The sequence below is a fragment of the Numida meleagris genome, chromosome 6 (assembly GCF_002078875.1).
Source record: "Numida meleagris isolate 19003 breed g44 Domestic line chromosome 6, NumMel1.0, whole genome shotgun sequence".
Classification (NCBI taxonomy): domain Eukaryota; kingdom Metazoa; phylum Chordata; class Aves; order Galliformes; family Numididae; genus Numida; species Numida meleagris.
In genome coordinates, this window is record NC_034414.1 from 30,309,138 (window position 1) to 30,336,699 (window position 27,562).

The 27,562-nt window shown below is 37.6% G+C and overlaps 1 long non-coding RNA gene across 2 annotated transcripts in view; it reads left to right on the plus strand.

Annotated features, from left to right (window-relative positions):
• Positions 1–27,562, plus strand: part of LOC110401877 — a 127,036-nt gene that overhangs the window by 64,149 nt on the left and 35,325 nt on the right. For both annotated transcript variants that reach the window (XR_002440660.1, XR_002440661.1), the window contains one exon: positions 24,717–24,847. This is a non-coding gene — a long non-coding RNA (uncharacterized LOC110401877). The remainder of the gene's footprint in view (positions 1–24,716; positions 24,848–27,562) is intronic.

Genomic DNA, 27,562 nt, shown 5'->3' on the forward strand with positions numbered 1-27,562 from the left:
AAAATCTGTGTGTAAATTATGATTCAAGAAGGATAAATTGTTTCTGGAGAGCACAAACTTAGACGCTTATTTTTTTTAATCTTTACTGAAATGTTAATTGTACCAGTATTACATATTAATGGTTAAGGTAGTATCTGTGAGGATTTTTTTTTCTTTTTTTATACTCTTGGGAATCTTGAAAGTGATGAAGATGTTGTTGAATGTCATGTCTTGTATCATTCCTACATGCTTCCTCAGACTCTGGCACAAATTGAAACTATTGAGCTGCACTACTATTGTAAGCTGTCCCCAGCCTCTGTTTTCTCTCCACCCTCTCTGCTATGCTTGCTTTCTTGTATGTTTGTGTTGGATGCCAGATATCAAACTGATGCAGGTTTGGGGAGGGGGAATAGAAGAATACAGGAGAGTCTGGTTTTCATCTAGATTAATTCAGCTATTGATTTGCTGGGTATCCACATTCCTATCAAGGAAGTATTTCATTTGTGGAACAGTGCTGTGAGAACTGCTAAATCTGACTGAAGCAAGTTGTAGAATGATGGTTGTGAATCCTGTGGAACCTTGATGCCTGATGTTCCTATGTTCTCCCATCATGGTATTTGTTACTGGACTATTTTCTTACATCTCCTCAAATAAACTCAGTTTCCTGCTTCCTTCAGTTTTTTCTCTCCTCATATGCAAATCTTGGATGTAGTCACTAAATGGGCTGCTACATCATTTGCATCTCAATAACCATCATTATGTGCATAATAAACAAAAAGGAGAGTCAAAATGTTTTTTAGCTGGTAAAAGTGTCTATCTGAAACACATACCGGAAACAGAAGCATTAAAGCAGTTTTGTAACTGAGTTTACCATTAAGCTGTTGACCTTCAAAAAAAAAAAAAAAAAAAAAAAAGCTGTATCTCTTCTGCCTTTTGTAGACTCCCCCTAATTTTCTTTGTATAACCCTAATGTTAAACCTGACCAGTGTTGCCTGAGTCTTCAGTTATTGAGTTAGGGTGGTTCTGGATAGGGTTCCTAGAATAAGTGAGCTTTTTAATACTTCCTGTCTTAGAGTAAGACATCAGGTAGCTAAGGCTAGTGTTCTGTTCTTCACATTCTTCCCCAAACGCTCCCTAGTCATGAGGTCTTGTAGACTCTCAAGGTGTATGTTGGAGAAACTATAAATCTGTAAGAGTGCCTCATGTGAGTTCATCCTTGTCAGCAAGACTGCAGTGTGAAGTTGATGAGCAATTACAAGTTAGTGGTGTCCTTGGCAAAGCTGATGAAAAGGAGCAAGAGTTGGCTTTCAGCCAGCTGGTGCTATTGGTGGCTTAAGAAATACTACAGAATTCCAAAGTGCTGAATGTTACGGGAGTGCTCGTCCCGTGAAGACCAGAAATGCTGGTTTGTTGTACGTAATGGAGTTGTGAGAGCTAACAAGGAATGGTGTATAACACTTTTTTTTCCTCTTGTCTTTCTAATTGCAGTTAAATTTTTATGCTAGATTAGCAGCTCCCTGTTCATTTGTCTGACAACTAGTACTAAACAAGGAAAAGCTGAACAGCTCCTTTGTTGTCCTCTCTTTTTTTTTTTAATTCCTCTAGGATACTAAGGTCTGGAGTCATCCTCTTCTGATGGAAAAGCTGAGTAGCGTATGTGAATTTTAGCATTATCTGCAGTCAAGGTTTGATTAAAAAGCTGTGAACTGAATGTGCATAGCTCTGCAGAAGGCCTGAGAAATCAGTAGTGGTCAGGGAATGTAGCCTGAGAGATACAAAAGCTGAGGTGGTCTTCAGCCCTCTGTCTCGAGAGAAGGCAATTCCTATACATCTCAGCCCTTCCCTGTAGCATACACCTTGCTGCCGTGTGGTCTGCAGTCCCCAACTGGGACTGACACGGAATCATTGCTTTGAGTACATGGAGGTCATGTAGTGTACCTAGATTGCTTTGAAAGTAATGCCTCCTATTTATTTCCATGGAAACTACAACAAAGAGCACAATAACACTACTTGATAGAGCAAATTCTCAGCTACAAAACACTATTTTTCAATATAGTCACCACCATTAGCTATGCATTTTTGCCAGCAATGAACAAGAGTCTACATGCTGTGCTTGTTTAAAAAAACAAACAAACAAAACCCCAAAAAACTGGGTGGCTGTGCAGAAAATGGCTTGTCTTCCATGTTGCTGTCACCACTGCCTACACACCACCTACCACCTCACTGTGCTCACGTCCACTGTTGGGTCTCTATAAATGTTCAGCAAGCATCCATGAATGTCAGTGGGTGCCATTTCTTCCACATGGAGGAATTCAATCCCGCACCTTTACTTCATCTGCACTTCCGTGTCAGATGGCAGCAGAGGGGCAGTCTGACAACATGGCAACTGTCACACAGCAACAAGATGTAACAAAATATTGTTGTGAAGATTCAACCTCTACTGCCATACCACCACCATCTGCCTATGACATCGTAAAACAGGAGATCTTACTTTTGGGGCAGCCATGTATTGTGTTCCTGGGTGTGGCTGAATGTTTGGCCTTTTTATGATTTGCAACTCTGTTTGACCCTAATCAGTCATGGTGCCTGCGTAGTCCTTGAAAAAGCACTGTGTAGATGGAATAAATCCTCACAGAGGGGTTTTTAGAGGGTTTTTATCAGAATACCTCACATTAGTTGGAATGTTTTAATAAATTCTTCACAACTTACAATAATTTTACAAAATTACATTTAAAGCCCTCTTATTCTGCTTAAATGAGGAGAGCAGGTGTTTTATTTTATTTTCTGGATATGGTACAAAAACAGCAGTGTAGGTCAGATGGGTTATTTTTTGGAGCAGTTTTTTTATAAGCAAGGATGCTTTTGTGGATTTTTCAGGTAGAGAGAATTGAAAAATAAAGTGCCCTTGTTTCATTATTGAAAATAAAACACTTGAAACTGGCACTTTGTTACTACACAGATCAACTTAATCTAAATGTAGATAAAAATGTCAACAGAATATTTCAGGGACAAACTTGTGAAAATTAACATAGAAAAATTCCAAATAGACAAAAAGAGCAAGTACAGTGAATACTATTGCAGAAAGCACCAACCCTCAGCACTATTTTAGCAAGTTTCTCCCTGTTTGAATAACAGATTATACTGTGAGAAGCATCACTTACGTGTGCTAAACCAAACCTGTATTGACATTATATGAATAGAATAGCCTTACGCTCTGATTCAAACACAACTGCCCATAGAAATGATACTTGGTTTTGAGGGCTGTCATAAGCCATCTACACAGTTGCAGGATGAGTGGCTATATGTAGGGGAGCTCCATGGTGCCTTAACTCATCCAATATGTGGCTGGTCTTGTGCTCGTGGCTGTGGTTCACGGTGGAAAGGATCGCTGACAAATCAGGACAAGGAACAGTTTCCTTTTAGTCTGTGGCAGATGACAAATCAAATGAGCCACACATGTCATAGATTTGCTGGCTGATCAGGAGACACCTCAGAAGCTGAAGGTAGACTAGGGCTGCAAAAATCTTTTCTCCCAGCTCCAAAACTTTAATTGGGTACAGTGGAGGACTGCTCTACTATTTTTTATAAGCTACTGTGAGATTGAATTGTTTAATATGTAGATTTTTCTAATTCCCATATCAGGCAGAGGAAGTAAAAGTAATAAAATAAGTATATGAGGAATTCAGTGCATCTTTTTATATGCAATTCAGTGATGCAAAAGTTCTCTAGTTGCCTCAGTAGTCAGTATTTTGGAAATTTGTTTTGTCAATTAGAATTTAACAAGTGTTGGTGTAACAGTATGTAGTCTAACTTTCTGGAAGGAGTAGTTTAAAATATTTGGGAAGTAGAACCTTAAAATTACAGGGAAGGGAGTTCTATTTTTTTAGTTGTCAAGCTAGTAAGCATTTGAATTAAGCATTAACACTTTCTTATTCAAGACTTACAGAAGGTCATTTTTCATTGAAAAACATGACCCCAAAATTCTAGATACCACCTAAGGTGATTAGCAGTGAGCAAAAAAATTACTTAGGAGTCACTAAACCAGTTGATGGTTTGGAGTGTTTGATTTCAGATATTGGGCTCACCAGCTGTAAAAATGGGTGAGCTGAGCTATAATACACTTTGTGATTTATTTTCCTCTCTCTGTGAAAGCATTGAAAGCAAAATATACAACCAAATGATCACTCAGATCTTGTGAAAGGAGTTAGACTTTTTCCTGTAAATAGGCATCTCCTGATGTGGCTGTTACAGGTGACTGCTCCCTCCACACCCCAAAAGATAGTTTCAAAGACCCCTTTATAGAGGAGGCCACATGTAATACTGTGAAACATTCCTGCTCTCCAGCCCCCCTGCTTTGCGGTCTCTGTAAACAAACATTAGCTTAGATCAGAGAGTGTGGACACAAGATAACCCCTTCTGCAAATAGTATGAGACTTCTAAAGCTCACACAGCAAATATGTTGTCTCTCTCCCTGGCCCCTTTGCTCAGAAGAAGGGAGTCTCCTCATAACTCAGCAGTCAAAGGGTTCTTTGATATGTCTGACTCTGTGCTAGGATCCCTGCTCAGTGACACTGGAACATTTAGAAGCTCTGGCTTTGTGAGATTGAAGTGTTGGATCAGGTCAAGACATGACTTGAAAAGTTTGCCAAGACCAAGTCTGATCTCAGAGTGCCTGTGGAACACCCAAAATAGTGCATCTGATGTACTGACATGCATACAGGGCTGGAAGGGTGAGTGGCTTGATTGCATAAAGGGGTACTACGCAGACTCCTGTGACTCAGAGCAGATACTTTCCAAATGTCTGGAGCCTATTCTTTTAGAAGAAAAAAATTCAAAGCATTTTCCTTTTATAAATCCAAAGGAACATTTCACAATAAAAAATACTTTTTAAAACCAACTCACAGTGGTATTTTTCATGTGGCTCTGAGCTGCTGATTAAGAGCTTAATCCAACCCTTACTAAAGTTAGGGGAAACTTTCAGTGTTGTAAACAGAAATATAGCTCAGGAAATGCAAAGCTCTTGAATGAGATATATTTTTTAAATAAAACCCTTGTGCTTTATGTATATCTGTTTTGCATTTTGCCTCATGGCAGTTCTTTTCGCTTACTGTTTTGTTTAAGAATCCTTCTGTTATTGGATCTTATCTCCTTATTGCTTTCATTCTTAATTAGGGTTTTAAAAGATGAGAAGATTATGAAAATCCTAGTCCCAAAGTAGGAATCTAAGGTTTGGTATCTTTATCCATGTATAAATTACTTATATGCCAGGACTGTCCTGGTTTTTTAGCTGTAGTGCTAGCTTACAGAATACAAATGAAATTATGAAGACAAGTGGACATTTAATCCAGTTGAAAGTAATCTGTTTGTTCTAGTAGAGAAAGAGGTAACGGTTATTCTTGGGTAAGGCTTTCTAAAACCCCTATGATGAAAGCCTAGTATGGTGTAATACAGGAGGATCTTTAAGTTGATTTTAGTGATGCCATCAGAGTCCTTTACCTCTGAGTTAGTGGAGTCAGTAGAGTCAAGTCTCCAACTTTATTCTGCACTTCCTTCCTTGTGCCCATGTTCATTAGGACTTGGGAACTCTTGTGTTCAGAGCCTCTGCCATCAAATGTTGATGATTTTAAAGAACAAAGGAATGAGCTATTTCTTGTAAGCTAGAGTGCAAGTGTCTTGATGTCTGTGTAATTATTATGCTGGAGATTATTTTTGCTTATACGAACACCTAGTCTTACTATGAGTCTGATAGTCTATCCTGAGTATTCTAAGCTTATTTTCCCTAAAAACTGTGGGGTTTTGATTTAATAAGTAAATAAATGAGGTGTATTAGAAGAGGCGTGGTTAGTAGGTCGAGAGAGGTTCTCCTCCACCTCTACTCTGCCCTGGTGAGACTGCATCTGGAGTATTGTGTCCAGTTGTGGTCCCCTCAGTTCAAGAAGGACAGGGGACTGCTTGAGAGAGTCCAGTGCAGAGCCACAAAGATGACTAAGGGAGTGGAGCATCTCCCTTATGAGGAACGGCTGAGGGTCTCTTTAACTTGGAGGAGACTGAGAGGTGACCTCATTAATATTTATAAATATGTAAAGGGTGAGTGTCAGGAGGATGGAACCAGGCTCTTCTCAGTGACATCCAGTGATAGGACAAAGAGCAATGGGTGCAAGCTAGAATATAAGAAGATCCACGTAAATATGAGAAAAAAATTCTTCATGTTAAGGGTAACAGAACACTGGAACAGGCTGCCCAGAGAGGTTGTGGGGTCTCCTTCTCTGGAGGCATTCAAAACCTGCCTGGTTGCATTCCTGTGTGACCCAATCTAGGTGTTCCTGCTCCAGCAGGGGGATTGGACTAGCTGATCTTTTGAGGTCCCTTCTAATCCCTGATATTCTGTGATTCTGTAAATGTTTTGCGCTATTGAGCTGGATGTGACCCTTTCTGGACATTTCTACAGCTGTGTTACTATAGTTCTTGCAGCGTGCTGCTTTGGAGTAGATCTCTATGATAGTATGATCTTCATTAGTTTGTCCCTGGCCAGTTTAGAGTGAGTGCAGATCTGCTGGAATGTGTGAAGAGGTAGATATGCATTTTTCAAAGTTGTCACTCAAGCAGCATCATCAAAAATGTCAGTCTTCATACTGCAAAAACAGTCAGTCTTGTGAAAGTGGAACTGTGCTCAGCAGATGGTATTAAGTGTATTTATTTCTCAGAGCCAACAATCTTCTTAACTCCCAAATCATATTAAATCTGAGATTAAATCAGTGCAATCTCCACACAGAAACACTTTCAAACATGCTGGTATGTGGCACTCTAGTAGTTCTGCAGACTGTGGAAACAAGCTACATGGCTTTGATTTTTGGATTTAGAAAACTGGGCGGAGCTATTTCAGCTTGGCTGCTCTTTCTGGTGAGCTGAGCTCATCTGTTTCGGTTCTGTGCAGTAGGTAAGAGAATGCCCTGCCTAAGTATCTTGTGAATTAATTGATATATAGTTCTGTTTTCTCTCTATTTATGTCACTTCTACCACAAAGAAAAATGTATGAAGCTATACACAAAGTCAATTTCCGGATATATCCCCAACAGCTGATGTTGTTTTAACAGAAGCTTTCAGTTAAGTATTGTCTAAAAAAAAAAAAGTCAGTTTTCCTTTCTTTAAACTAGAACTCTAAAAATTTAAAAAGCATTAGGAATTCTGATTGAAATCAGCAAACGTAATTCTAAGATAAGGGTAATAGAGTGACTTAAGTCAATTCATGCTGGTCAGTAACACATAAATATATTGCTAAGCGGTCAGAATGAATTTTGACTTGAAACATAGAACTTTACTTTTCACTTAATATATATATTTTTAAATTACTTTGTAATTTCTATACCCTTGCTATCTAGGGCTTCTAAGCTTTGATATATTTGGGTAAAAATGTTATAGTTAATAACATAATAACGAGAAGTAGTTTGTGTAAAGTTGCTGTAGCAAGAGTTCATGTCAGTGCTTTTTCAGCCTGATGATGTCTCTACTTGTGTGTATCCGTAATTAAATATTTTGAATGTCTTCAGTAGTTGTTTCCTACTGTACTATATATTGATACTATAATTCTCAAATTCTGTATGCCTATACATATTTACAAAAAATGCATTGCCTTCTGTTCAGTTCTATTGATTTTTTTCTTTCAGTTGCTTTTTATTTTTAGCAAGCTCTCATTGTGGAGTTGACTGAGGTTATGACCCAAAGGTTTCCTCTAGTATTAGCTTTGTCCTTAAGTAACCTCTCATGAGTATAATGATGCATCTAATAGGCCTGTCACTTGGGAACAAAGGGTATTAGCTGGTTAGGCAACAATATTGTGTTAGAAGAGTTTGCCAGCACTGCTTCAAGTGAAATTTTTCAGCATGATTTTCCTTAACCAACTTGGATCAGTAGCTAAGTCATGTTAGAAATAAAGAGGTATATGCCTCACTTATAAGTGTATTTTATCTAGGTTTTCCCTTTACTAGCTCCCATTTGCAGTAACAGCCATCTTCTCCAAACACAATGGTGCTTTAAATTTAGTCATAGAATATCTTGAGGTGGGAGGGACTCAAAGTGTCACTGAATCCAACTCCTGGCTTCTATGCATGACCACCCAGAATTCAAACTATATTTCAGAGATAATTGTCCAAATATTGCTTAAACTCCAGCAGGCTTGGTGCTATGACCACTGCACTGGGGAGCCTGTTCCACTGCCCAACTACCCTCTAGGTAAAGAAGCTTGAATTTGCTCATGTGGTTTGGGATGTAACTTAGAGATTAAGTATTTAATGTAGGATAATAATTCTTCGTGAAGAAACTAACAGATCAATAGGACAAGAGAGAAAGGCCTCAAGTTGTGCCAAGAAAGTTTCAGATTGGATATTAGGAAAAGTTTCTTCTCAGAGCGGTTAGACGTTGGAACAGGTTGCCCAGGGAAGTGGTGTAGTTGCTGTCACTGGAGGTGTTTAACGAAAGGGTAGATGTAGTACTTAGGGACAGGATTTAGGGGGCAATACTGGTGGCAGGTGGATGTGTGGACTGGATAACTTAGAGGTCTTTTCCAACCTTAATGATTCTATGATGTAAGTGTTCACAGTGACCCAGGTGCTTCCCTACCACTGCTTTTCCTGAAGATTCATAGCATGGCTGAGTTTGGAAGGGACCTTGAAAGATTTGTTTTGTCCAACCCCTGCTGCTTGAGGGAAGGTGAATTCAGGCAGCATGCTCAGATTTGTGTCCAGTTTGTGAGTATGTTCAAAGATGGAAAGTCCATCTATCCCCAGACAACTTGTTCTAGTGTTTGGAAACTATCAGAGTAAAAAGCCTTTTCTTATGTGTAAGTGGAACTTGCTGTATTTCAATTCGTGACCTGTCACTATGGTTCTGTTGTCATGACACCCCCATGAGGTATTTAAGCATGTTCTTTTCCAGGCTGAGCAGTCCCAGTTCTCTCAGCCTCTCCTTGTACGAGAGATTATCCCGCCCCTCAGTAATCGTCATGGCCCTTTGCTGGACTCGCTCCCATGTGTCCTTATTCTTCTTATAGTGGACTCGGCATTCCTGCTATGGAGTGCTGAATAGAAGGGAAGGGTCAGCTCCTTTGATGTGCAGCAATTACTTTTCCTACTGCAGCCAAAGACATTGATAGCTTTTACTGCAAGGGAACATTTCTGAGTTCTGCTCAAAGTGTTGAGTGTGAAAGTTTTGAAAGTCTACTAAACTAATTTACTGGAAGTTTTTGAGTAGCTTATTTTGCTGAAGAACACAAGGATGTCCCCAGATTTTTTTTGCTGGTATTAGGTGAATTTTAAAAGTGCATTTATGTATGATTTAGTTCTTCCTTTATTTTTTAAAGGACAACTACTCATGCCTTGATTTGGCTACTCTAGTGACTATCTAACAATCCACCACTGGAATCACTACGATATTTTCTGTCCTTGTGTGTAGAAAACAAGAGGAGGAACACTCAACATATTCCACATTGTGCCTGTTTGTGGAAAATCAAATGGCCTTTGATCACCATCTGTCATTGACCCTTACTTCTCTCTTCTTTTTTCTCAGAGATGAGACTATAGAAGCAAGCCTAGTTCTACGCTTGCAGTGTTCAAAACCATTTGAGTACGTCAAATTGAGACACATTTTAGTACTAGTTGCATGCCAATTTGCTTTTTAAAGTATTCAATTATTTAAACAATTGTTGTTTTGTCTCTATGTGCCTCAGTTTTTCATCTATAAGATGTAGGTAAGTGTATGTTACTACTACAGATGACAAATATCCTGATGAGTGATATGTACAGATATGATAACAACCATAAGCTTAATAAAAATTGAATTATTTTCTTCTGATGAGGATATGACTTGTTTGTCCTCACCTGCGAGTTTCATCTCCTGGTGATTTTGTGGGGGACCGGCAGAGAAGGGTAGATTGCTTGCTTTTATGGAGGAGCAAATCAGCAACTGTGAAAAGAAGCTTTTAACAAAATGGAGAACCTTTTCCATTTGTTCTCATACTCCATATTTTTCTGAAACTAAAACTTACTCTAAATACTACTGTAGTGCCAGGGTTTAATCTCATTCCTTAATCTCTCTAGTGGGTTTAAATATTTTCTAATTAAATGTGTCCAAAGTTTTCCCTCAGGGCAAACTGAGGAGGATCTTCAGGGCCTAAGCCATTATTTTGTATTGATATCTTTAAAATCTGGTGAGGGTACTCTGCTCTTAAATGCATATTTGTTTTCATATACTAATACCATATAAGGGCTTGTCTATAATAATATATTTTTAGACTATCTGGCTTATCATTTTTAATATTTAAAGCAACTAATTCATTTACAATATGGTGTAACCCCTTCACCAAGTGCCCAAACTATGTGGAAAAGCCTTAGGATTCTATTAGGAAGGATTTAGGTCCATGCAGCCCCTGCTAATTTTAGTAGTAGGGATGGCTCCTCAGCTCCTTGCAAAATCAGGCTCAGTGGGTCTTCTCTAAAGTTGACTGAAGTCCATTATTGATCCCTGAAACAGGAAGTCTAGCTGCTTATCCTGCAACAATTAAAGAGAAATCAGCCTGAAAATTTTGACTTTGTATTGGAATTTGATATATAGTTTGCTTTTCAGAGTAACATTTGTTAAGAAATGCGAGCAAAAGTTTCTCACTTGTTTTCATTTGTGTATTTTTATTTCTGCATATTCTTTCTGGCTCATATTCTTCCTTCTCTTCTCATTACCTGAAATCCTATGCAGGACATCTTGTGACATTTTTAGAGTATTTTATCTTTAATTTTCATCTTTATTAACCAATTAATATCCTTCTTATGTGCTATTTCTGGACTCTGCTGTGCTAAAGTGACCATTTTTGAAGAACAGTCTCCTATCTGTGCACATTTTTTATAGTTTGTGGTCCTTTCTTAGTACTTCTATTGATGTATTTTGAAATTATTGAAATTGTTTTTATTTGTGATACTTAAGAAGAAATAAGGAATGTTTTTCCTGTTGCCCAATAATTGCCCAGGCTGTTTTGCCTAGGAGTTTTATTGTTACCAAATTCATGATGTTGAGCTGTCATTATGTTTAGGACCACAAACCTGAGAATGCTTTTGTCAATTTCGAACAAAAAGACTAATTGATTTCCTGAGGAGGTGCACCTCAAGATATTTGCCATACACAAATTGTTTCCAAAGAATCACAGCATGGCAGGGGTTGAAGGGGGGACCTCAAGAGATTGAGTCCAACACCCCTGCTTAAAGCAGATAACCTACAGTAGGTCGCAAAGGTAGACATGCAGCCAGGTCTTGAAAATCTCTGTAGAAGGAGACTCCACTGTCCAAGTTTAGGCTATTACTCCTTGTCCTATTGCTACGCACCACTGAGAAGAGCCCGGCCTCATCCATTTGCCTCCCACCTCTCTTTAGATATTTATAAACGTTAATCAGATCCCCTTTCAACCGTCTTTTTATCAGGCTGTACAGACCCAGGTTACTTAGCCTTTCCTTATATGGGAGATGCTTCAGGCCATTAATAATCTTTGTGGCTCTCTGCTGGACTCCTTCTAGGAGATCCCTGTCTTTTTTGAACCGGGGAGCCCAGAACTAGACACAGTAGTCCACAGTAGTTTTACCTGAGTGTGTAAGGTAATTGCTCAGCAAAATGAGTTTGTTCATTTCTCATGTTCTTCAATCATTCTTTTTATTATTATTCTGAGTTAGGTTGGAATTGGGTTCAGAACTACAAGGTATTAAGTAAGAAACTGCTTCAATAATATAGTAGGCAAAACTTGAGTAGTTGCCACATCCTCTGCTAATTAAGATTGTGGAAAATGCTTGTCATTGAAACTGTTAATTATGTTCATTTTCTAATGTGCTGTAACTCCCGGATGAAGAATGGCTCCAGTGAAACCTAGGAGAATTTGTCTTCATTTGAAGTCACTGTCATAATTTTCTAATGAAACTGAATGCTAGGAGAAAACTCAGTTTTCTTCTCAAATTGGAAAACTGGAGCCAAAGGCAAATGAATGCCTTCGTATCACTCTAGTGTTCCAAAGGAATCTGAGTACAAATATAAATAAAGGCTTGTGGAGGTTATAAAAATATTAACAATGTACAAAGAAAAACTAAGAAAAAAATCATCAGGTGTATTTTTGTGTAAAATGAGGAAACACTGTTCTTTGCTGAAAGCAGTAACTCATTTCAGAACAACCAAAATCTAAGTAAGAATGGAAATACATACCTTCTCGAGAGCTAGATAGGGGAAAATAAAAGCAAAATTCAGGACTCTTGGACAGAATTCTCCAGTTTCATCTTCAATAAGGCAATAGTATTCATTCTTTTATATTAACTTATCTATATTCTTAAACCAAAAAAAAAAGCACCTTACAGTATCTAAGTTCTGGAGCCGAATGTCTAAACCAAAGGACCAATATAAGCAAAAGAACAAAAATGTTATTACTAAACAATTTAAATTAAAATATAAGGCTCTTCTATTAAAAATTTAAATTCATAATTTCTTCAATAACCAATGACTTGATTGCTTTCTGAAGCTTTTATTGTCTAATATGAAACTTTTAAAATTTAATTTAAATCACAGAATGACATAAATCTCTGCACAGATATCCAGAAAGACTAGATTATGTTCAGTGTGCACATCAGGCCAGGATTATTTTCTGAGAGAAATTTTGTATTTAGGGGAGAAGTAGAAAGCATTTTTGTGGCATGCTGATGTTTGGAAAACAATGGTTGTTTAGAACTGCTCAGAGGACTGGAATGTCACAAGTAGTCTGAGAGAAAATGGATTTGTTGGCAGAAGGCAGATAAAGTGGTAAAATCCATGAACTAGATGCAGTTTGTGACACAGCCTTCTGATTTATCCTGTATCTGCTACTACCATACATGTGGATTTGACTTATGTGCAACAATATTTATGTCTCTATAGGCTGTAGACTTCTCATGTCCAGTAGCCACACAGTAAATTCTTCTTGCAATCTCAGTGCATCTAGAAAAGACAAAAAAAAAAAAAAAAAAAAAAAAAAAAAAAAAAAGACCTCTCTGGCCAAATTATGAATTGTCAGTAAACTTGATTTGCAGAATGCTTTTTCAATGTGTTTTTCCAACTTGCACATGATGAAAAGCTGTGGTTTTTGAAATGAATAATATACAAGATGGCTTTAGTTCTAGCAGCACTGGAAGTTCCAGCCTGCAGGATTCTTGGTAGGGCTTCAGTGAATGATCTTATTGAAAATAGATCAGTTCCATAAACCTAAATTTGGAAATAGGAAGAATAATACTAAGTGCAACCAGATTGCGAAAGTAAAAATCCAACCACAGTTACATCAGGAAAGCACTGGACAAGTGTCATTTGTTTTTCACTTGAGGGTCCAAAACTTCAGGGTCCTTATCTGTTTCAGAAAAATTCTTGTCTTTGAAACCAGAAAGCTGCTGATAAGAGAAGTAGATAGGGGCACTTTTCTCTATGGCAAAATATGCAAATAGCTTCTTCAGTTACCCAGCTGGAATGATACTTTGTGTAAAGTGTAAGATTGCTTTGTTGTTTGATAGCCTTTTCTTTCTGATACTTCTAAATGTGACTGAATTTAAGGCTCAAAATAATATCCAGGAACTGTGATGTTATCTTGGGAGGAGCACAAAGATGTCTTGCTCTGAGTCTTGGAAGATGGGGGGGAAAAAAACTTCTCAGCTTGCTCTGCTAAGCTAATCAACATCAGCCACGTCAGAGTGGATGATTGAGTGTTGCAGAACATGAATCTATGTATCCTGGTCTCTGGGGATATTTAACTTGTATTTGCTGTCTTGGAAAGGGCCTATCTGTGTCAACTTCTTTACCAGTCCCTTCTTCATGCAGCTGGTGTGCTCGAAGAAATTATACTGCTATAGAGAACCAGACGACATCGTTATCTTGCTTGAGTATCTAGTCTTTCTCATTAGGTAATAAATAGAAATGGGCATCTATGAGGCATGTGGTAACGAAGAAACAAATGATTCAGTATGAGCCCTGCTGTGAAGCAGAGTGGGGCTTTTGCTGCTGTTGCCTCAGGGGCTGGTGACTCTTGAGTTCCTTCAGAGCTGAAGAAATGTCAGCATGGCTCATGGAAAGCCTCTTCCCTGCTCTGCAGAACACATACCTGGGTTATAGGCCTTTGGGCAGAATTGCTAACACCTCAGGCCTTCTCTTTAATTTGGTTCATTCAGCTTTTATGGCTGTGCTCCTTTGGGACATCACCATCAGTATTTTGCAACTCTAAGCACGTTAATGGACCAGTGATGCTGCTCACTGTGCAAAATTCTGACTGGGGTAGGAACTGGAGCCAGGTTTAGGTCCACATGAAGTGACACTAATTTTTTTTTGAACCTCTATATTCCTAGGAACATCTCCTTAAGTTACGCTAAAGATCAGTTTGGATCAAATCTTTATCTTTGGAAAGCTTTGGAACTGTAACAAAAACAGTTCTTTCACTTCTAGGGTAGAAGTTATTCAAGCTATTTCTTTCCAAAGTGAGTTTGAGAATCTCTTTTTAGAAATGAAAGGTTTTCTCTTCTATCACCACAAATAAATGCATTTTTGCACCAATGACTGATGATGCCTGTCACAGCTCAAGACAGTAAACTTAGAGGTAAAAACACTGGTCTGTACTGGATTTCAGCAGCCTCCCTTCAGATTCGTGTTTAATAGGTGAAATCTACTGACCCTGACAGAACTGCTTGATGGCACTGTGGAGAATGTTATAAGACATGTAGAATGTGAAAGAACTCTTGGAAGTGTAATTTATTTGGACTTGATTTGGAGGGAAAAGGATACACAGCTAGAACAGAGTTGAGGATCCAGAGCTCAATTAAAAATTTTTCTACTGTGTTTTGTATATGCTATAGGATAGCTTTTTTTTTTTTTTTTTTTAAACTTCAGCAAAGGAAAGCAGCAACAAATAAAAAGATTGCTGAGAAATAAAGATTAAATATACCGGCAAGAACTGAATTGAATTGTAACTGCTAACAGTAATAGGAACTAGTTTATTCCTGAAAAAAAAAAACCATCTCTGCAGAAGTTTACTGAAACATTAATAACAAAAAAGGCTTTTGTTTGTTTTGCATGAAGAAAAAATTCTGCAGAAATCAGGATCCTTTTTCCTCATCTCTCCCCATCATTGAAGATCTCTTCAATAGTTTGAAAGGCTATTTTTTTTTTTATATATGAATAAACACACAGTCTATTTTGGTGCACTTTTGAGGGAACATTTGGCTGAAGAGTTGCAGTTCTTTAAGGTGATACTGGAATTTCCAGAAATGCAACCACAATCTCACCACAGAAGCCATGAGCAATTCCACTTTTTTTCACTTTTCCTTTTACCCTTATTTTTTGAGGCTGAGGTACAGAAGGAAAAAAGCACCCCAAACTCTTTCCTCTGATAAAAGCACAAAGACAAAACATGGAGATCTAGATAAAGAGAGAGAAAAAACGTGGCTAGGGGATTATTATTGCTGATAATAACATCATTGTCAGTAACTGAAGGGGAATTACTACTACAATTTTCTTTTGAATTACTGTCAAAAAGTAGGTAAGTTGGCTAGAAGAATAAGTAACCATGCCTTTAACACCTTTTGGCTCTGATCTTTTTCAGCCACCTAACATCTGAAAAACAGCTACATTTTTCTAATAAATGAAAGGCCCTGCTTTACCTTTCAGTTGTGATAGTACAAAACTTTTGAAGCCTTAAGGAATTGTCTTGGGGTGAACCAAAAGCTAATGAGTCCAAGTTCTATGATTTCAGAAGAAAATGCTTAGACACAGATATTTCAGACACGCTAGGCTTTTGAAAAGCCTCCTGATAGGTACTACCAACATTTATGACTTGTGGGATTCTAGGTATTCAGCTGTTATTGCAAACTGCCTTCTCTGCATTCATTAGGTTACCACCATTTGCCCTTCTGCGACTGTTGCAGTTTCAAAGGTTTTTCCCGATGTACATGGTTGTTAGGTGGGAAGGAGAAACAGCTGCCACAGTTCTTATGCTATCAGTTTACTTCTGGCTGCTGTAGGCAACTGCTTTGTTTCTTCAGCTGGTTTGTTTACTTTATAGAATTTCTGATGCTTTGTCTCCTGGTGCTTTTGCTGTCCTTGGAGATGTGCCTTTTCATGCCAGCTGACCATAGCAGCTCCTCCTGCTCTGGATGTACGTACTAAGCCTGAATTATTTCAAGGCTAGAAGAGAAGTGTTTAAGGTCTTTAAATACTTTAGATAGTTGTGAAGCCATCCTGGAATTCAGATTACATGATCACCAATTGGTCATTATTCACCTAGAAATGCAAGATTTGCATCAGGTAGGACAACAACAGTCAAGGTCTAATCTCTTCTTCCTCTTTGTTGGCTAAAATTGCCTGTGGAACTGCATCTGCCACAACAGATTGTAATTATCAGTTCCCATGATTAATGGTGTTCTTGTGAGTGAAATAGACTCTGATGATGCTTGGAGGCAGAACAAACAATGCCAAAAAGGAAAAATGGGAGACTGAAGACAGAGATGACAACATCTACAAAACCTTTTTTAAAAAAGTTCTTCCTTTATGTTTAGAACCAAAACTGACTGGAAAAACAAACAAAAAAACCAAACTACTCTGCTTAGCATTTTGCAATATTGTGGCATTGGGAAAATCCACCTTTACAATGCTCCTGGAAAAGGCAAAATGGAAGGGAACTGTTGGTGATGCACTAGTGCCCAAGGTGCTGCCCATGCTGGGAGCCACAGAGGGTGGCTGGGAGCATGATGGTCCCACCAGGGAGCTGGGTGGGGTGAGGTCTGGGCCTGCAGGAAAGTTTCTCATGTCTGGGCTCCTCTGTAAGTGGTTGTGTCAATCCTGATAGGACTACACCTGTAACAAAAGTTTATACTACTTTTTTTTTTTTAAAAGAGCAATGAAATATGTATTTAACTCCAGTGTGGCAAAAAGCTTTCTCTTTCAACATGATGTTTTAAAGCTGAAGTGATTGAACAAACGTATTACAAAGAAAAAAAGTGCTGATTGGTTTACAGACAATGTTATATCAAAATTTTAGGACACTAAACAAATATATACATATTCGTATAAAACTGCATGTACTTCACTGGTTGAACAGTTCTACTAGGACATTTTTAATTGAAAATGTTGCATTGAAGGAGTGAAATCTATGAAAGATACAAGAATTTCTTTAATAAATGATGCATTTTTATCTACTGAAAATGCTAAAATACTTGCTTTGTCTTCTCAAAGTTGATGACACTAGTATATCTATTCTTGAAATTTAATATAGAGGAAGCTATCCTGGCTTTTCTGGTACCTGTATGTATAGCCATTTGTTGTTCCCTTGTCATCACATCAGACTCCAGTCCTTGCTTCACATTTATGGTGCACATAAAATGCCATACCATTCATTGTTCTTGACGCACATGTGGTTGCACTTCCTTAGAATGAACTGTTTGCTGCTAAAAATGGCTCCTGGCTAATAGATATTATGCAGTAATAACTTACAATTTTATTTAGAAAATAAATCCTAGTGTTCCAGATTATTATTTTTTTCCTAGCTCATTGCAGGTCCTCGATGTGCTAAAATCAGATTGCTTGAACATCCAGCCTAAGTGCCTATAGTTCAAGGTTATGTATTTTCTAGGTAATAGAGGTTGATTTATTCCTCCAAATATGGTAAATGCATTCTTAGTATCTGCTAAGAAGCATAACCTTTTCGGTATTGTGTATTTTTTTGCCACTTTGGATTGTTTGTTCTTTTAATTTTTTATATCTTGTGTCTGGAAAATGTAAAGATAATATAACTTGTAATGCCTCAAGGCCTCAAAAGATTAACGCTTCAGCTTTGTGTTGTCCTTTATTCTTGCCAGCAAGCACTTGTCCTTCTAAGATTAAACATATATAGATATGCAGATTATTTAATGTTCAAGGAGTGGTATGACATTTACAAAAACTAGGGAATGCTGGAATTCAGTTTGTCTCTTTATGCATGGACATAAGAATATTCTTTTTAACTGAGAGAACTGTTTCCCCTAGAAATGGCCTCATTTGCTGTTATATATATATTAAAAAACAACAAACAAACAAAAAAAAAACGCTAGCCTTCGTTTAAGGAGAGCATTATTTTTCACTCATTCCTTGTACTTGAATGTATGGCGAAAACCCATCGTCTATTCTGGTCCCAGTCCTTGCTTGTTCTCTTCTATTTAGCTTGTTCTGGTGAGATAGCATCTCCTTCTGAACCATGCAGATCACTTCAGTCTCATTCTCAGGCTCTTTCTGTGGCTTTTTCAGCCCATTTTATTGCTGACCCTTCCTGCCAGTTGGATACAGATTACACAGTGTCTGCACTTGTTGTGGTGTAAGATCCCACCAGGGTTGAAGATGTTCACAGCATTAGGAAGAGAGCGCTATGCCTGGGAGTGTGCTTGCTAAGCTGTGCATTTCCATAGGGAAATGTGAACTGTAGATTTCTGCAAGCTGTCGCTAACTGATCAAAAGTTGTTTCAAGTGAAATGGAAGTGCCTCTCTTGCACTGCTGTTTTTCAGACTGTAGGAGGTTCTGAATCTGTTTTTACAAAGAGAAGAAAACTTCAAAGCTCTAAAAGAATGCAGAAGTTGATAATGACTGCAGGGAGGTAGAGAACAATTCCCTGACTAGGAAAACAGACAAAATAAAAAGCCTGTTATTTTTATTTCCTGAAACATGTGGATGAAAGATACCAAAACTTCTGGAATTACCACTGTTCAAGTGCTTTAGGAGGTGTCTTAAAAGAGCTTGAAATGTCTGGTGCCCTGCTTTTAACAACCGTAGTTCATGACAGCTGTCTTTGAGATGTTGCTCAGTGTTTTACTGCCGGGCCTCTTGGTCACATATGTATGCTTGGCTCTCTGAGTGTTACAGATCAAGGGCAAAGTGCCATGCAACAGTTTTAGATTTAGCAATTCCCAAAAACAGCCGCCTGTTGATGAGGTATCTAGCATAATATGGTACTTTGTCACTTAATAGAGTAATTTAAAAAAAGATTAAATATTCTTAAAATTTTGAAGAGACAGTAAGCCATAAATATTTGGCGAGAATTTCCTAGATCAATCAGGCAACCAGACTAATGAACTCTGTTTCCAAGCACTTTTTGTTTTGTTTTGTATTTTTAAGTACTGCTGAAATCTCTCAGATTAACAGCATTTTAGAAACTGACGGTCTTTAGTGAACACATGTAGAACTGTTCAAGACCTAGCAATATAGATCAATGTCTCTTGATTGTATTCTTTCACTGCTTAAGAAACTGTACTCAGGTTCACAAGCTTGAAGGGTTGACTTGTGGGGCATCAAACAAATAGAGTATTGCTAAGGTTACCAAATACTGCATTTGAATAAACAGATGCTTCCAACACCGCAACTCTCATATGCTTTAACAGAAGCAGTATTGCTCAGATCTTTGAGTACTTAAAATTCTTATGTTCCTGTTTCTCGTTAATTGCTGTGTGAGGGCAGCTTTCTGAATTGCGTATTTTCACCTAAGCTAAATTAATAATCTAAATACTGGAAACCTATCTGTTTGAGATTAAACTATTTCCCAATACTTGCGTAGAGAAAAGAATACAAATCACAAAATACGTTACTTTTTCTAAGGAGGTCTTGGCATATACATGCATCCAGCTTCTTTGGGAATGAGTCAAACATAGAAGCTAAACTGTTCACTTCTAATGACTATTTTCTAGTGTATTTCTTTGTTGGATCTTGGCTCATGAAACAAAGTCACAGCACGAATTTGTCCAATCCCCACAGTTTATTTCAATCCCTATTAATTCTTATCATGTATGCATGATGGAGGGAGGGATCCAGTTGTCTGAGAACAGACATAAAACAGAGTACTGTAAGAATGAGAGGAAACCTTGGCTTTTAAATTTTTGCACTAAAGCACCAAACATTTGCCGATGTTTGAAAACTTCAAGGAAATACTGACCTGGCTTAGTGAAAACAGCATCAATTGCCCTGTTGAAACAAGCACAAATTGTTTTGCTTCTGCCAGTTCTAAAGCAGTTTAATGTCTAGAACAATCTATATAGTATGGTAAGATATTATATGACTTCTTTTCCACTTCAGCATCAAGGCAAGAATGGGGAAGATAACAGTGCCAGAACACTGGTAAAAAGGGCTTATTTATTCTAAATTCATCTTTCTTTACTCATGGAACATGACCATAGGAGAGGGTGTAAGAACAACTGCTTAAAAAGATGGGACGAGATAGGGACTCTGGGACAAGTGATTGCCATACCAAAGGATTACAGCATAGTTTTCTTTTCTGCTTCATGTATGATGCCTTAAACAGCAATGTTGCATTTTACTTTCTTGGATTGTATCCCTTTTGTTTTGCAATATGCAAGTCTCCGCAAACGGAATATACCTGCTCTAGATAATGTCTAGTTATGTGACCTTAACACAATGGGATAATGAAATGACCAAAAGAATTTCCAGCAAGACTTACTCATATTAGTAGTCTGACTAAAATCTATTTCTAAAAGTTATCTATTCTTCTTCCAAGCTTTAAAGAAGATACAATAAATTGCAGAGGGTGAGGAGCAGAACATAGACATATGGATTAACCTGTACAATTAAGAGATACGATTACAGTGTTTTCTGTGGGATTAGATTTGGATTACTTTCCTGCCAGCTCACCAACTCTGACTTAGTAACACTTGTCATAGCTCAAAGCTATCTTAAATCAAGCTGCAGTTCTGAGTTTTGGAAGTGTGTGAAATATTAAATAACCCTGAGATTGAATTCCGTTCTTTTCCCCCCAGGATGGTATTTTGCCATGTTGTGACCTAGGTATATTTTCCAAATACAGCTCCCTGTATAGGTACTGTTTGTAGATGCTGATATTAGCGGAGAGGATAAGGGTGAAGTGCTGAAGGAAAGCTGCTATTGAAGCATATGTGTTCAGATGTCCCCATGGTTTCCTTTCTTATCAGTGTGCTGACACATGCTCCAAAGGCTTGGTGTACCTGATATGTCATTTACTGAATCATTGTTCTCTCAGTCTGTGAAAGAATTATGATAGTCAATATGATATTTGTTTTTCTGATTAGGGAGAGACATAGGTGATTTCCCCGAGTGTCTTCATTCATTTGGCAGTCTGCTTGAGCCTGACAGACTTAGCATAGCTGGAGGTGACCTGATTTTGATCCCTGCCAAATTCCACTGACTGTGATAAAATGAAGTGCTTCAGGAAATGTGTAGCTGAGTGGCGGGACATAATTACTCTAGCCACTCAAGCTAGTTATGCACAGCTTGTTTAGTGATTTATCTTATTTTACTGCAAATTTCCAGTAGGGTGATTCATCATACACAGTAGATGTTGCACAGACTATGCAGAAGTAGGAGGAAAAGTCTTTGACTATTTCTTAGTGTAATTCAATGTCTTTTCTAGTCATAATAATCAAGGTCTTAATTTGAGAGGGTGATTAGTAAGAGATGTGTAATGACCTATCTGATGGTTATGTACTTTTAAAATTGTCTGATTTACTGGTGAGACTGTCTGATTCTGGTTGTAACTGGGAGCAACATCCTTGCTCCTGTTACAGAATCACATGCCGTGTGCAGCAATTGATAAATTCATTCATTAAAAGAATGTCAAAAGTGCTTTTTCCAAGAAGTGCACTTACTAAAGGTGGTTAATTTACAATGACTTTCTCAACATTCAGACAAGTTACCAGCTACACTGGTTTTGTCAAATCTCAAGGGCTTTAGGTATGGTTCTGCTTTAAAAATAAAATAAATAAAGGATTGTAAAAAGGGTATCATCATTTCAAATGACAGTTGCTCTCCCTAGAACAGGCCAGTTCATTCAGGACTGTGAGAATCATTGTGACTTTGCAATTTATACAGCACATTCTGTAAGAAAGCCAAATTTTGACACCCTAACTGCAAGTATTTAATTGGATGTAGTTTGTGGAGTTGAAATAAAGATCTCCCATGCTACTTTGTGGCCACTTCCAGCTATGGTTTGTGAAGAACTGTTAGCTACATGCTAATTCCAAGAAAAAATCTTGGAATTCCAGGAAAAATTTTGGAAAATTGTAAACCACACTCCTCTTTTAAAGAAAAAGGCCTCTGTCCTGGAAAAGGGTTGTGGCTTAACAAAGTATTTCCTTGTTAGTTTAAATGCTTTCTAAACTATGTGCTGCTTTTGTGGAACTCCTTTTTAGTTGCTTGACTGCAATGCCTTGAAACACGAGCTGAATTGCCTTGTTCATAGCTATACATTCCTGAGGTGGTGGAAAGGTAGGTATTATGACAGTGATGATAAATCCCCTTTGTGGATCTGTTCCATAGTAAATAACTCTGTTGATGATGTAAAATATTGTAAAGAGAACCCTAGTCTTCCTTCACCTCTTTTCAGCCTCCTGATGCACGATCCAATTCTGTAAGAAGACAAATGTTTGTTCTTGCCCCTTGGCAGCTTCCCTGCAGTTATTTGTCTAAAAAGCTGTATGCTTTGCTTTTATGCTTAACACCTGGGTATAATCCAAAATGCCCAACGGATTCTGAGCTGGGTCATCCTGTCTCTTTATAACCTAACCTGTGTTTCAGTTCTCTGTGCACTCCAGATAATTTTTATTTCGTGTAGTCCTGCAGAAAAAAAAAAAAAAAAAAAAAAAGTGTGGTTGAAAAATATGATGGTGTATCCTCCTGCCAGAATTTGAGCTAAATCAGTGGTTAAGAAAGAAGTTCCTCCCAAGCTGTTGATGCAGGCTGGTGGTTCATCAATGAATCCTTTCATTTGTAAAGAATTTTTTAAATGTAAGGTATATGGAAAGTGGGTGGTAAACTCTTAGTTTGTAGCAACAGCATAAGTCCTTCACATAGTTTAAAATACAATCTTAATAGGGTCCAGAGTCAGCAAAGCACTGTAAGCAGTTTCAGTCTGATAAGGATGTACACAAGTGAAACAGAATGGATTAAGTCCATGCTAAAAATACAGCATGCCTGTACATGTTTTTCTGACTAGAGAGGAGTTTGCTGTGAGAGAACACTAGGACAGTTTTATCACTGCAATGCAAGTGTTGGGAAGTAGGTGGAAGAGCTTAACATTCATTCTTTTCATGATCAGCCAGATGCAGACTTACCCTCTCACGTGGAGTTGATTTCAGTTGCGCATTTTTTAAAGATTAAGTCACAAACCTCTCTTCTGTAGCTTCCTGATCAGAAATGGTTCTTCCTTTTTATTGTTAAAATCACCATCTGTGGTTCCAACCACTTGTTTTCAGGCGTTAGAAGTTACTACAATTAATAATTTTTCCCAGGTTGTGATTGTTTTTTAAACCAAGTTAATATATTTTTAGTTATGCAGAATTTTAATCCTATACTATTCTCTTATAATGTTCATGCTGGAATGAATGCTTAATTTTACCAATATCCACATTAATTTCTGCCAAAGAGAACTTAACTTTATGGCAATACAGCAAAACAGACTGCTCTGCTTAGTTGGCTGAAGTGTCAACAGTGGTTCAAACTGTCATAAGACTATCTAGGCCATTACTTAGCAGCTGAGATTACACCAAAGAGTGAAATAATTTTCAGAACTCACCAAATTAAATCAGATAAACTGTGGCTGTGTGAATAGAATGGATATGAGTAAAAATTTTCTTTGAGCAGGAATATATATTTCTTCAATATCCATGTATATTTTGGTTGTCAGCTGGGAAATTGTTTAACTAATTGCTGGCAGGATGTTTTCTTCCAGAAAGTGATGAAGACATCTTCATCATGCATATGTATACGTTTAAATATTTAAACATTTAAATATATATATATTAAAGATCACAAGTTTATTTTGTTGTTCATCTGAAAATGTAACTTCAAGTTTAAAGTAGGCATACATATTTTTAGTGTCATAGCTGAATTTACTATTTCAGATTATAAAGAATGATCTCTTAAACTGTTTTAATTAAAGATTGGGAAGAAAAATTGCGAGTCTTATTTTTACTTAAATGACTCAAAAATAGGTATATAGTATCTATGTAACATATATGCCATAGATTTTCAGTATATAAATATTTCAGGTTTGGTTTCATTGTATGTCCCCAGGCTGAATGCAAGATCAAAGCTAACATTAGCAAATACAGTTTATCATAGAGAGTAGATGTAAGTGTGTAATATAAGAAGCCAAAAGGGGAAGAAGAAAAAGAAAAAAGAAAATCAATGGAAACACACTGAATGGAGTTGGCTCCAATGCACTATAGCTCACTCATTCTAGTAAATAAATCTTACTGTTCTTGAAACTGTGTATGCCATTAAGCAAACAGCTGGAAAAAGTGGGACGTGGTGATAGGCCATTCCTGTAATTAAGTTCATGACAGACAAGCTGCTATTTTTTTTTTCTAAATTGGTAGAATTGGTAGTTTCTTTCAATAAACTAACTGGCAATGTTTTAGAGTTTCGTCCCTCATTAATTAAGGCAATTCTTGGAGTCTATTTATTTATTTTGTTTACAATGTTTGCACAGTAATTAAAATATTTTCATTTCAAAATAGTGATCAGAAAGAACAAAGTCAGAATTTATCCTTAAACTTTTTATCCTAACACGTGTGGTTATTTGTCACACCACAGCTCATTGATTAGTTATTGTAAAATCCTGATGTTACTAGGGTTGCTGAGAGTACTTCCTTGTAACAGCAGATAATATGTTTCCTCTATACTTCCTTTGTTCCTGTTTATTTCACAGGTAAACTTCCAGTCACATATAAAGCAAACAAACAAACCAAAAAACCCACAAACAACGAGATGCTGGTCTTTCACATGTATCAGAAATAAGGAGCAGAAATCAAATGTCTCATGCCAGTCTGGAACTGAATGGTAAGCAACTTCTGGCAGAGGTACCAAATGCAGAGCTTAGATCTTTTTTTTGTATAATGTCTCTAGTAGTTGTGCTGTTTATATCTAGAGCTAGTCAACTTGAGGGAGGCAGCAGCTACAAGAAATTGGCTTAGCATAATTCCAGTTTCTGAAGATGTGACAAAGTCACAGAGTGGCAACACACTATCAATAATTGCTTCAAGAGGCATCTTTGTGAAGTTCTCACTAGCATACTTTAATTTGGGAAGAAAACTGCAAGTCTGGTACAATACCCTTGAAAAGGCATGAGCCCCCTGAGATCCAGCACGTGTAAGCAGTTGTAGGAGTTGCTCTTCCAGCCTGATTGAGTACAGAGCTTGGCAGCAGCACCAAAGGATCATTTGTAGAGATATCCTCTCCCTCTCTTGGCGTGCTGCAGTGCTCTGTCTGTTGGAAGGATATTCTTAGGAGCACATCCTCAGAGTGGAGTATTTGAGTTTGTGTTTCTCTATGCTTACGAGCTCTGTCCTGAAGATCACACGCAGAACTGAAGATAATTATGGTATCTTTACAAGAGAGGACACCTCTCTAACTTCCTTTCTTGAGGGATATGTGTACATCCTGCTGAAATTTTTGGTAACAATTTAGACATTTTGAGTGCAAATACCATAATACCTGTTTTTTCTTTTTTTTTTTTTTTTTATGTGGTTGCATCAAAACAGATCTATTTCTGCAACTAATCCTAGGGTCTTACAAAGTTCATGTTCCTTCTCTCCTTATTTTGAAGAATCCTGACATAGTTGAGGTGCTGGAGATGACCTCAAAGCCACTAATTAATATTTCAAAATGTTAATGGCATAGCATTAGGAAGAAAGTGGGTTATTAAAGGAATGGCAGCAATCACTCATTAACAGAAGATGGAACACAACTCTGCTATAAATGTGAATTTTGACACTATATTACCATCTCCACCCCTGCACCCCCAGTATCCAGCAGAAAGAAAAATCATGGCATTCCTGAAATTTGGCACCCTTCTTATCCTAGAGAAGATTTTAAAAGCGGGGAAACAAATTTAAATCTAAGAGGAAGAAGGTACATGAAGTTTCAGTGGCTTTAGCATTGGGAGGATTTGAGCAGTGTATAATAAAAAATTAGTTGCTTTTTTAGTTTTGCTTATCCCCACACCCCAGCGGTAACTGACTGTGAGCTTGGGAAATGCAGTAAACATTAAATCTTGAGAAAGATTATACTGGCCTGTGATATAATTTAGCTAGAAGATAAATGCTCTGTGTGCAAATTGTGCATGCCAAGTGCAGGCTGAAGAAAGTATCTGTTTAATAATTATAGCCTTCATAGAATCAGTACTTTTTTAGAGGCCTTAGTTGAGTGAAATTTTGCATGCAGACTCAGAATCTAATAGTTTAAACATCCTGAAGCAAGCATCTAAATTTTCAGACAAATTATTGAATATTTGTCAAATTTTAGAAAGAATTAAAGAAATATGAAATGCTGGGGAATGCAATTTGCAGGAATTCCAACACTGACAGTCCTGAGAGGACGTTAAGAAGTTTGGTTTTCGGATCTAATTCATTAGATGACTATCGCGGTATCATGCATGTATTCACTTTGACTAAAACTCTTAATAGTTTTTTTTTTTTTTTCCTTTAATGCATAGGGATGTGGGTGATGGGGTCATGGAAGTGTGTGTATTTCTCTAGGTCCTGGACTCCTCAAGTGAGATTGTATTCTTTGTGCTTCACATATTGTGATAAAAGAAGATGATTGCAAGTTCAAAGACCCAACGAGATGTGCATGACGTATCATCTTCCTCAGTCTACAGATTGTAGAGAGGGACAATCCACAAAAATGACAGGTTCACACGCCTGCTTAGTTGTGAAAGTGGTCTCGGTTCTCCCAAGATCTAGTGCATTGCTTTCATTTCAAGACTCTTCTTCCTCCCACAACTGCTTTCAGTCCTTTGTGAGAAATCTTCAAAATAAGGCTCCTCAAATGACAGGGATTTTCAGACAATCCACAATGTCATCAGAAAGAAAGCAAGCTTCCCATGATTTTGTATAAGTCGTGTCACTTCAGGATTAAACTTCCTTGGGTAATTTGGTCATTAACCGGGTTAAAACAAACATTCAAAAAATGTCATTGCAATTCTGTTTTTTAAAATCTTCTTGTGTTTTTAGCTAACGATATCAATAGCACATCTTGGCTGTATTTTATTATCATGGTCTTGCAGAGGAGAAGCCCATTTTAGAATTTAGGGAAAAGGTTAAGAGGCTATAAAAGATTGTTTTTGAGTATATAAAGATCATTATTTGTTCTTATAAACACTTATAGATTTAAACTGATCTGCCTCTAAATCCAACTGCTGGGTTATGGAAAACAGTTCTTTCATGGTAGAAGAATCAGGAAAAATGTAGAAGAAGGGGGTGAGGGTGGGTGTGTTTGGGTGAATTGATTGGGGATTTCCTGAGGTCACGCAGTGCAAGGATTATGAGCGGGGCAGGATATTGGAAGGCCATGAGAAAATGATGTAGCTGTAACCTATCTTGAGAGAGTGAAACGTAAAGGACAGTGCTTGCATCTGCTGAGGATCTGTGCAGTTAGACTGATTGAAAAGGAAAGACAAAACATACTTTTTGTCTGGGTTTTTTTTTTCCTATTCCTTTTGACCCTCATTCTTTTGAGACCATTTTTAGAAAGTTTAGTCATGCTGTGACGTTG